Here is a 10100-nt window from a genome sequence, read left to right as displayed (position 1 = left end):
CACACACACACACACATACTTTTTGGCTTCAAACCTAGTCCAATGGAGGGCTCAATAATGAACCGGAAGAACGTCAGAATGCACAATCCAGGACATTTATATTACAAGTCAATGCTTTTTGACGACCCAGCCAGGCTGTCTACGTAGAGGCCCATCCATAAGTCTGGACCATGGGGCCAGATGGAGTTTCGAGATAATCGACGAAAAGTGATACATTATCGTTCGAATCCGAAATTTAGACCGGTCTTCGAAACTTGGTGGGAGTCTCGGCCTATTTTGTTTCTTTTCTTTACATAAATACCGCAAAGACAAAGCCAAACTATGACAAATCTGTTGTCACTTTTCAAGCTCTTGCCTGCACAATTCCGGCGGCTTATTTCAGAAAGCTAAGAAGTGCGTGCAGAAGAACTGGTAAAGCTTAATTGTTTGGGGTTTGGGGTTGGGTTTTTTTTTGGTCTTTCCTTAAAAATAATTCGGCATTTGTAGTAAATCGAGATCCCTGTTATTTGCAGTATGATTAGAATAAAGGAAAGGCAAAACTATATGACGTAAAAGTGACTGATGTGTTGAGTACTGGTAACTAAAAGGGTCGATTATATATATATATATATATATGAGGCAGCGTGGTTGAATCAGGTTCTCGTCAATTTTTGGGTATGTAGAGTTCTTTAAATCATCTTAAAGTTTGTTCATTTGTCTTTATTTGGGGAAAAAAATATCCATTTATCTTGAATACAAGTCGAGATATTTGCGAATGAAGGGGGTGGGGGTCACATGTTTTCAGAGATAAGATTAGTGAGAAAATGTCCGTCAAAGATTAGTTATTTCCTTAGCTTAAGAGTCCGTGGTAACTGAAAATTTACATTTTTGTTCCTTTAATCAACGTTTTTCAGAAAAATCCATACAGAAATGAGTTTCTTAATGGGCATGAAATGCGTTGAGTCAAAAAAAACAAAATTTGAAAAAAATCCACAAACCTGTGGAAAAATGCAAGTTTCTTCACTTTGATTATTTTGACGAGAGCCTGATTCCACCACGCTGCCTCACATATTTTTAAAAAGGTAAAATGCAGATTTATTGAACAGATTCATTGAAACAGAAGTATCAAAACGTGTCCCCAAACCTAAGAACCTTTTTCATACGTAGACAGAATGGCACTCTAAAGCCAGTGTAGCGATTTCTTTTCCTAAAGCCTATATCTTACATCACAGCATCATTTTTACCTCTCTCTGTGCGGTGTGTACCTAATGCAAACATATTATTTTAACTTCAAAAGCGACGCATCGATCACTTTTCTTTAGCGAGCCGAAATAGGCAGGTAATGGTATTTACACAAAGTGGAGTTTTACCCAAACCACTGTTGCTGTGTCATTATTAAAGGGGGTGCACCCAATGTGACTTATCGAAGCCGAAAATCGAACCATATTACCTTTTCCTACCTCGAGATCCGTTAAAAACTTGGTGGGTTTCCAGTTTTCTTATTAACAGCTAAAAGTTGTTTATGAGCTGAATGTTATTATACTTCAATAACTCTGCTTTGGGTACACACTCTGTTAAGCTTTTCTGATATTTGTGTAAGCAAGACATGCATAAAGAATATTAACAGAATTTGGCAAATGCCATTATGTTGTTTTGCCGAAACTACGACTTCGGCTGTACGGGTTTTGTGGTGTAGCAGTAACGCGCTTAGCCGTCTCACAAAGAAGCACTAGGATCTATTCCCTTGTGGTGAGAATTTTTTATCGAGTTTCTATAGGTCTTTCTGCTTGGATTTTGTTACTTTGTTATCTTCCCAGCCCGGGTCGGCCCTGACAGGCAGGTTCTAAGCCGGCCTCTTAAATGATCTGAATTATGTCGATGGGGACGCTTTAAAAACTATATTAAAAACAAAAACAAAAGACAAAAAATGTCTGCTGTTGCTCCCCCCCCCCCCCCTTTTTCCGGTTTCTTCCAGTACAAAGAAGTAAGTTTATTAACGCAAAAATAAATGTGTCCAAGGTATGCACTTAATTCTCCTTAACAACTTTTTGTCCGAAAAAATCAACGAGAGAAACAAGTTATTTGTCTGAGGTCTTTGAAAAAATACCTTCATACGGCACAGCATCACGTGGTTTGTCCACAAAATGATTGTAAACCGTGTCTGTTTTAAGTCTCTTTGAGGTACAAACATACAATAATGTAACAATAGCGGCGCAATGAATAGATTTCTAAATTCAGCCTGTCCTGTTTTATAAAGGTCACTGGCAATAGCCGTGATTGATTCTCCAGGCTCTGAGAAATATTAACACTTTTCAAAATCAAAACTGAATCCCGCATTGTGAACCCTGAAAGATCCAGAAATAGTTTGATTTTGAAAAACAAAAGAGAGAAACTGTTCAGATAATTATTTTTAAAGTAATATAAATGGCTACCGATAGTTAAAAATAGCTAAACATGGGATCTTTTTTGTGATCTATAATCTTTTCGTAGTTGAAGTACTCTATCCTCTCTCTCTCTCTCTCTCTCTCTCTCTCTCTCTCTCTCTCTCTCTCTCTCTTTCTTTCTCTCTCTCTCCCTCTCTCTCTCTCTCTCTCTCTCTCTCTCTCTCTCTCTCATACCCACGTTCTCTCTAGCATTTTCATTTCCCTACGAGGGTATCGAGGGTATTAATCACCTTATAGCAAACTCTCACACACACTCACGCACGGTGTCTAAGCACGGGTCAACTCACCTGTTCTCTATTAGTACGAGCGCCACTGCCAAAGCATGGTGTACTCCCTGAAGCCTAGGAACCCCCCACCTTCTTTCCAATCTCCCGTGGCTAACAGGTCGTCGCTGGGCTAATGTATAATATGATTACCCGTATCATCAGTTGTTAGTGACGGCTGACTTGGCGAATCATGTCTGGATGGAGCGGGCAAGAGGATGATATACGTAAACGTGTCTTCTGTCTCGACGACAGAGAGTGCACCTCCTCACCGTCGTCGTCGTCGTCGTCGTCGTCGTCGTAGTAGTAGTAGTAGTAGTAGTAGTAGTAGTAGTAGTAGTAGTAGTAGTAGTACCGACGATAAGAGGTGCTTCTAGAGAGTAACAGACACAAAAAAAGAAGGAAGAGAGGTAAGGACGATTGATGTTTGACAGGAAAGAAGGAGCAAATCACACTAGAGCACCCGCCAACCATTCACTCCTGTCGACTTAAGTGGGAAGTAATCTAAAAGTAAATCCTCGACGGTTTACATTAATTTATTGTGATTACTGTCGGCAAAGTGTTTAACTGCTCCCAGTCTAATAAGCATTTTTTTCAGCACAGGAATAAAACTGTTTCTTTCCTTTATTATATTAATCGTACTAACTGTTAGGTTTCATTTCTACCTTCTTACCTTATTTAGATTTTAAATTTCGATTAAAATTCCTCGAGCACATGCAACTGATCATCATCATCCGGTGCCTTGCCGACTGGCGTGGGCGATCATGGACCTCCACTTCACTCTGTCTTGCGTTGCAGCAATGGTGTCAGTTGTTCTTGCTGCCCCTAGTCATGTTGTCATCTTGTCCAGTATCTTATCCCTCTGTCTGCCTCTGCCTCTCTTTCCATCAAAACTTTCCTGTTGTTACAATATTCTCCAATGCTTCTTTCCGCATTGTGTGTCCGAAAAAATTTGCCTGTCGCGTTCTTATATTCGTCATAAGCTGTCTTCTACAATTTGCTTCAACCAAGACTTCTTCATTTGTTTTTCTAGCTGTCCATGGGATACGTAGCAAGCGTCTTTTGAACCACATGCCACTGATACATCACATCAATTAAGAAACTTTCTTTTTTCAAATCCACATTTTGGCTTTAGTACATCTTAACAGTCTTAACTTCCCCATCGATACAGTTTAAATAATTGTGGAGGCGGGCTAGTGGGATCTTGCCTTTCAGTGGCCAACCCATGCTGTTAAAGGGATCCATCAGACAGACAAAGATACTTTAACCTCCCCCCCAAAAAAAACACCAAAAAAAAACCCACAACAAAACGAAACAACCCAACAAACAACAACAGCAAGCAAAAAATTAAAAACAAAGTTTTAAAATTTAAAAACCAAAAACAACAACAACAACAAAAATTCACAACACAATAATCGAACTCTCTTTTGAATGCAACAGCGAAGAGCCTAACCATTACACCAGTTGCCACAGTTGTCAGTAATACCCAATGCACACCGCCAATTGGATCCATCGGTTTGAGTCGGGGCCAACAGGATTTTCCTTCATGGACGTGACAAAAGATACCATTTTAATAATATGAAGCGACCGATTCCACTCGCAGCGTTTAAAAACAACATCGTTTGAGTTTTGAAGGTCACAGTTTAAAAGAACATTGTCGCTGTCGCAAGCAATCCACGTAAGTCCAAATTTTGAGAATTTTCGATTTTTACACCCTCTCAAAGCTCTACCAAAGATGCAATTTTCAACAACTCAAAAAGGCAGTTTAATGCTATGATCAAGGCTTGTAATTTTCTCTCTTTTCATGATTTCTGATAGGAACAAGGCAACAAAAACTAGCTTTTTTGTCTCTGGTGTAAAAAGTACCCAAACGGACTTAATTGGATTTCTTGCGACACCTACGATATGTTTGTGATGTGCCAGAATGGTAGCCCCGTCCATGGAGGAAAAGCTGGGTGGCCCTTACTCGAGGATACCGGAACTAACACCTTAGCCTTTCTTGTCACTACGCTACATACAAGTACAAAGTTCTATCTGCCCAGTAGATCTACATAGTTTTGAGAAATTTGACGTCGAAAAATTTGAGTTTAACAACATTTCACGCTTTTTCGAATGCAACTCTTTGAGTATTTTGATAACAACTCCGAATAATGGTACGATATTCGTAGAGCGAGCTGATAGAACATTTAAATTTGGTTTCTGACCAATTGGTATTAGTAACTCAAAACGGCCAAAAATGTCATATATATAGAACTTTGTAATTCTAAGGTAGCGACTACTCAATCGTCGATGAATCCGATTGGCAGTGTGCAGCGTGCATAAGTACAGAGGCAAAGACGGACAGGGCCACCCCCCTATCGCTGTGGCTGTTTCTTCTGCTTGGTGCGTTCCGGACGTACTGGGTTGGTCTCATCTTCCCCTTTGGAATGGACTCATCTAGATGTGTGGGGAGCCGGGCTGTATAAGTAACACATGGTATAGATATCAGAGCACGTCAGTATTTCTGTTATGCAAGAGGCATATCTTCGGCAAGCTGTTAAAATGTACTAAGAATGAAAGCAAAATTGTACTTTAATTATTTTAACGATTTTATGTTTTTTATCTTTCTTATAAAAATATTTTTGCAGAATTTCGAATTTGAACTTAGATAAAATTTCCTGAGCAACTGCAAATTGAGAAACTGCATTAATTTTTTAAATTCCAAATTGTGGGCTTAGTACAGTAAAACAGCTATCCGACGATATCAAATGCCATGATTCATCTGGGAAACATGTTCTGGAAGCAAAGGTAGAATGTAAAAGAGGAAAGGACAGACTATACAGAAGATTGGAACAGGATGTAGAAATCTGGCTTGGAACCAAAACAACGTAGGCAGGCAGACTGGCAAGAGACAATGTGTTTTGTTACAGAAAAGTCCGAGAAGCGTCATAACTTACTTAGTTACTTGGCTAGAGAATAGGTATCATCGCAAGTGATACAATGCCATAGCTGCTTCTCCGTTCTCTCCAGGATCCCTGAAAAGGTCGGCTTGCTGATCAGAGCGTTCCAGATATCGAACGGTTGGATATTCTTCTGGCTTTTCCTCGCAGGTTGCTGTCCCTCCCCGACCCTCTTGGGGTCCGAGAAGCGTCCAACTACAGGAAAGGCTAAGAAGAAGAGGGGGCAAACATAGACTTAATTTTTGCTAAAAGCCTCCTTTGCCTGAAACCAATAATGCGTATGTAGCTCGGTTGATATCTTGCTGGTCCATGGAACGAATTGACCTGGTTCGAATCCGCGAAGAGATGTTCTAAACTAGGGTTGTTTTGGGAGTTTTTAAGGTTCTCCACCCTTTAGCTTTGATCTTATCGCAGATAGACATTGGGTTCGGAGATTCGGCCTCTTAAATGGCTTTACAGTTTCGAAGGGGGCGTTAAACCGGTACAAAACTGACCAATGTAAATTTTCTTTCGTTACAAGACGCCTCGACAATACTGACCAACGACCAGGGAAATCAAACGATACCGGTTTTAAGATTTTAACGTACTAACGAAATGCGATGTTGTATCTTCACTGTTGTTGATCAGACACCATCCTCCTCAAGCAGGTAGTTGGTGGTTGGTGGGTGCTCTGGTGTGGTTTACTCCTTCTTTACCACCAAATGTGTATCGTCCTTGTCTATCCTCCGTCTTTTCTTTTGCATGTTCCTTTCTAGTAACACTTCTAATCTTCAGCACTTATTTGACTTTCTACCTGTGTTGCAAGTGCCGTAAAACATTTGCTAAAACTAAACTAAAACTCACGGAGGTCTGTCGCCATGCAGCGAATTAAAACGGTGACGTTTGTCAAGAGTTTGTCGGCTTCAGTGGATGTTTGGACCTGGAACAGATCTGTTACACACACACATACACACACACACACACACACACACACACACACACACACACACACACACACACACACACACACACACACACACACACACACATTATAGAAAGAGAGAGAACGAGAGCGAGAGAGTGAAAGAGAGAGAAACAGATAGATAGATAGAGAGAGAGAGAGAGAGAGAGAGAGAGAGAGAGAGAGAGAGAGAGAGAGAGAGAGAGAGAGAGAGAGAGAGAGAGAGAGAGAGAGAGAGAGAGAGAGAGAGAGGTATGTATATATACATATTATATACTATATACACATAATATAGGGACAGGTTTATTTCCTGTTTCTTCGAGCGTACTTCAGGATCATATGCCAAGGTCTCCCCCCAGGCCTAGAGTAAATCTGCCTTATTTGGACAACGGCCATCATCGACCCAGAATTACGCTGTGTGGGAGTGAGAGTAACCATAGCAGGCCTGCAGGATATTTTCTTTTTCTTTCTTTCTTCCTTCCTTCCTTCCTTCCTTCCTTTCTTTCTTTCTTCTCTCTTTCTTTCTTTCCTTCCTTTTTTTCTTATTTTCGTTTTATAAAGTCTTCGTTTTAGTAATAGTTTTATGGCACAAGCCACACAAATATTTAATATTGTCTTGTAAGTGCAGAAGATTAGAAGTTGTACTGGAGAGTACAGTAGCATACAAAGAAAAAAAATATGTGGGAGTTATTAATTTACTAAGGAAGTTAGATGTTTGATGTGAAAGGAGGAAAAAAGTACATCGGAGCGCTCGTCAACCCCTCATTACTTGCCTCCGTGAAGATCGCTACATTACGGAAAGAAAACCATACACTTTCTTTAGAAAGAGCGAGATGTTTGATAGAAAAGAAGGGGCAAACCACACCAGAGAACCCTCCAACCACCCACACTTTGACTCCGACTCGGATCTTCTACTCATAATATCAAAAAGTCAAGATGAAGAAGCTAAAGAAAGCTTGCTCCAACAAACTCAAGCCCATGCCTCCAGATCAATACAGGAAACATCAGGCGTCCCGAGAAGCGCTTTGACTTCCTCCAACAATTGCTTGGGGATGCCAATGATGATAATGGGACAGAAAATGAAGACAGAGTATCAACAGCAAGAGAAACATGGGAGAAGTCATAGCCTAAAGGATGGTACTAGTCCTACAATTATAATCAAGTAGCATGATGAGCTCTCGTTCATTTTTTTATTTATTCTCAGAAAGGTTGCTTGTACAGAATGATAAGTTATTATGTTTGAAAGAAAGTAGCCTACAACAGATGGTTGCTACATTCTTGTAAAGAATAGTATTTCTTTTAAAGATAGTAATAGTAATGACAACAATAAAAATGTAATTATATATTTAGATTTATATTATTATTATTATTATTATTATTATTATTATTATTATTATTATTATTATTATTATTATTATTATTATTATAGGCCTAATGATGATAATAATACTGTTACATAAAAATAGTAATAATAGTAATGATAAGAAATATTGGTGATAGTTTTCCCGTCAAAATCTGACAATGTCCAATTCATCTGCAGAAAAATATTTCAGTTACGGTATAGAAATAGAAGAAATAATATACTACATAAGGACAATTTGTGGCTTCTGCTGTGGCCAAGTTAACTTCGCTCTTGGGGCAAATTGATCACTGTGAAGGTACACCCCCTAATTTGCTTCCTCTGTCTGTTACTTGATAGACTTAATTAAATAATTCAGGAAAATGAGACCTGGACTGAAGGTGTAATAGGGAGACTTAGAGCTACGGAGACAAGATACAAACGTCTCTCTACAAACACAGTATAATATGTCACGACATGGTGGAATCCGCCGCTTGTAACATTTTGGACTTGTTTGAGTTTCTCCACGATGCCACACATTATTTATACATTGCAATACATGTAGTAAGAAGGAGAATTTACACAAGAAACTTTTCGACTTCTGGCTGGCATCCTTCAGGCTGGAATCTGCTCATTTTGTTGGTAGAACAGCCGACTACCCCCCCCCCCTTCCTTTTTTATTTTCTACTCATAAAATGCTCTGTGTTTAAAAGTATGCCTTACTCGTTGTTCATAGCAGGGGTTGGGTAGGGTCGAAAGTCAAAAGGTAAGACTACTGGGCTCGTCATCGTGAAAATGCAGGTTGGCGGGTCGACTCCAGGCTCTGCTCGGTCCGACGTTGCGTCCTTGGGAAAGGCACATGAATTTCCCCCAGTTAGCACTTGTGTCCTATCGTAGATGACCGTTTAATTCGGAGGTCCTGTCTCTCAAGTAACACTACTATACAATTTTGAACGTTTCCCTTGTTTGTTTGTTTTTCCTTTGTAGATGTTGAAATTACCGACCTCTTTGTCACCCTACAATAGATAAGCGTTACCGAATTTAACGAATCCACTAGGTTTTGTTGCGATTTTTAAAAAAAGTGGCAGGTGTTATCGTGTAAACATTTCGCTGAAAGCATCTATACCTTTCTTACTTTTTCTGTCGAACCTCTTCAATTTCCTATTTCCGCATGTTCTCAAGTCCACCTTATTTCTCTTTTATTTTCTTATATTCGCGCTATCCTTCTCGTCCGGATCTCTTATCTTCATCACCAATTATTCTTCAGTTCCACACACCTGTCGCCTCATATTTTTTCCGTTCTCTATCCGAGGTCAATTCTAACTGCTCCTTTTTTCTTCTTGTTATCCAGTACCTCCTTGTCTCCCCCTCTGCCCGGTCTTTTCCCTGTCTGTCACCTGTTCCCTCATCTGTCTCATTTCTTTTCACACTGCCTTATTTTCCTTTTTTGCTTTTCTCTCTTTTACCGTTCCAACACTTACTCCTTCCCCCCTCCCATCCCCTCCTCTCCTCTCCTTCTTTTCTCTCTTCTCTCCCAGCCAATCTCATCTCCTTCACGTAGACCTCCTTTTCCTGTCTGTGTTCTCATCCTCCTTCCCTTCCTCTTCCATCCTTCTGTTCTCTCGTCAGTTATACTTTTCTCCCTTTATCCCCCTCTCTTGTCTTTCCCCTCTTTAAACAATCGTCCTCTGCTGGCCTTACATTATAATGTTCTTTCTCTCCTCTACACCCCTCCTTTTCTAATCGAAAACAACAGTAACAACAAAAGAAAGAAAGAAAGATAATCTCACCCGCCTTTCTCCTCCCTCTTTCTTTTTTCTACAATATCACACATCACTGTTCTTTCCCTTCTTTTTCGTCCACCTTTTGTCTTTCTATTTACACTTCTATCCTCGACCATTCCGCCCCAACTGCCATTTCCATCCATCCATCCATTCATCCATCCATCCATCCATCCATCCATCCATCCGTCCGTCCATCTATCGATCCATCCATCCATCCATCCATCTGTCTTTCTCCACCCTTCCTTTCTTCCTCGCCAAACAGTAAGCCCCCCTGCAGACCTAAGAGTCTCTTACTACCAGAGCTAGAATTCCACGCAGTTCCTGTGTCACATCGAGCAGAAAAAGGTCGGGTATTGGCGGCTAAGCACGAAAAGACACTATAATCTTGCCGAGAAGAAAATATCGACCTCCG

Source organism: Aplysia californica, unplaced genomic scaffold (genome assembly GCF_000002075.1).
Source record: "Aplysia californica isolate F4 #8 unplaced genomic scaffold, AplCal3.0 scaffold00459, whole genome shotgun sequence".
Lineage (NCBI taxonomy): Eukaryota > Metazoa > Mollusca > Gastropoda > Aplysiida > Aplysiidae > Aplysia > Aplysia californica.
The sequence above is the reverse complement of the archived record's forward strand: the minus strand, read 5'-3'. Positions refer to the sequence as shown.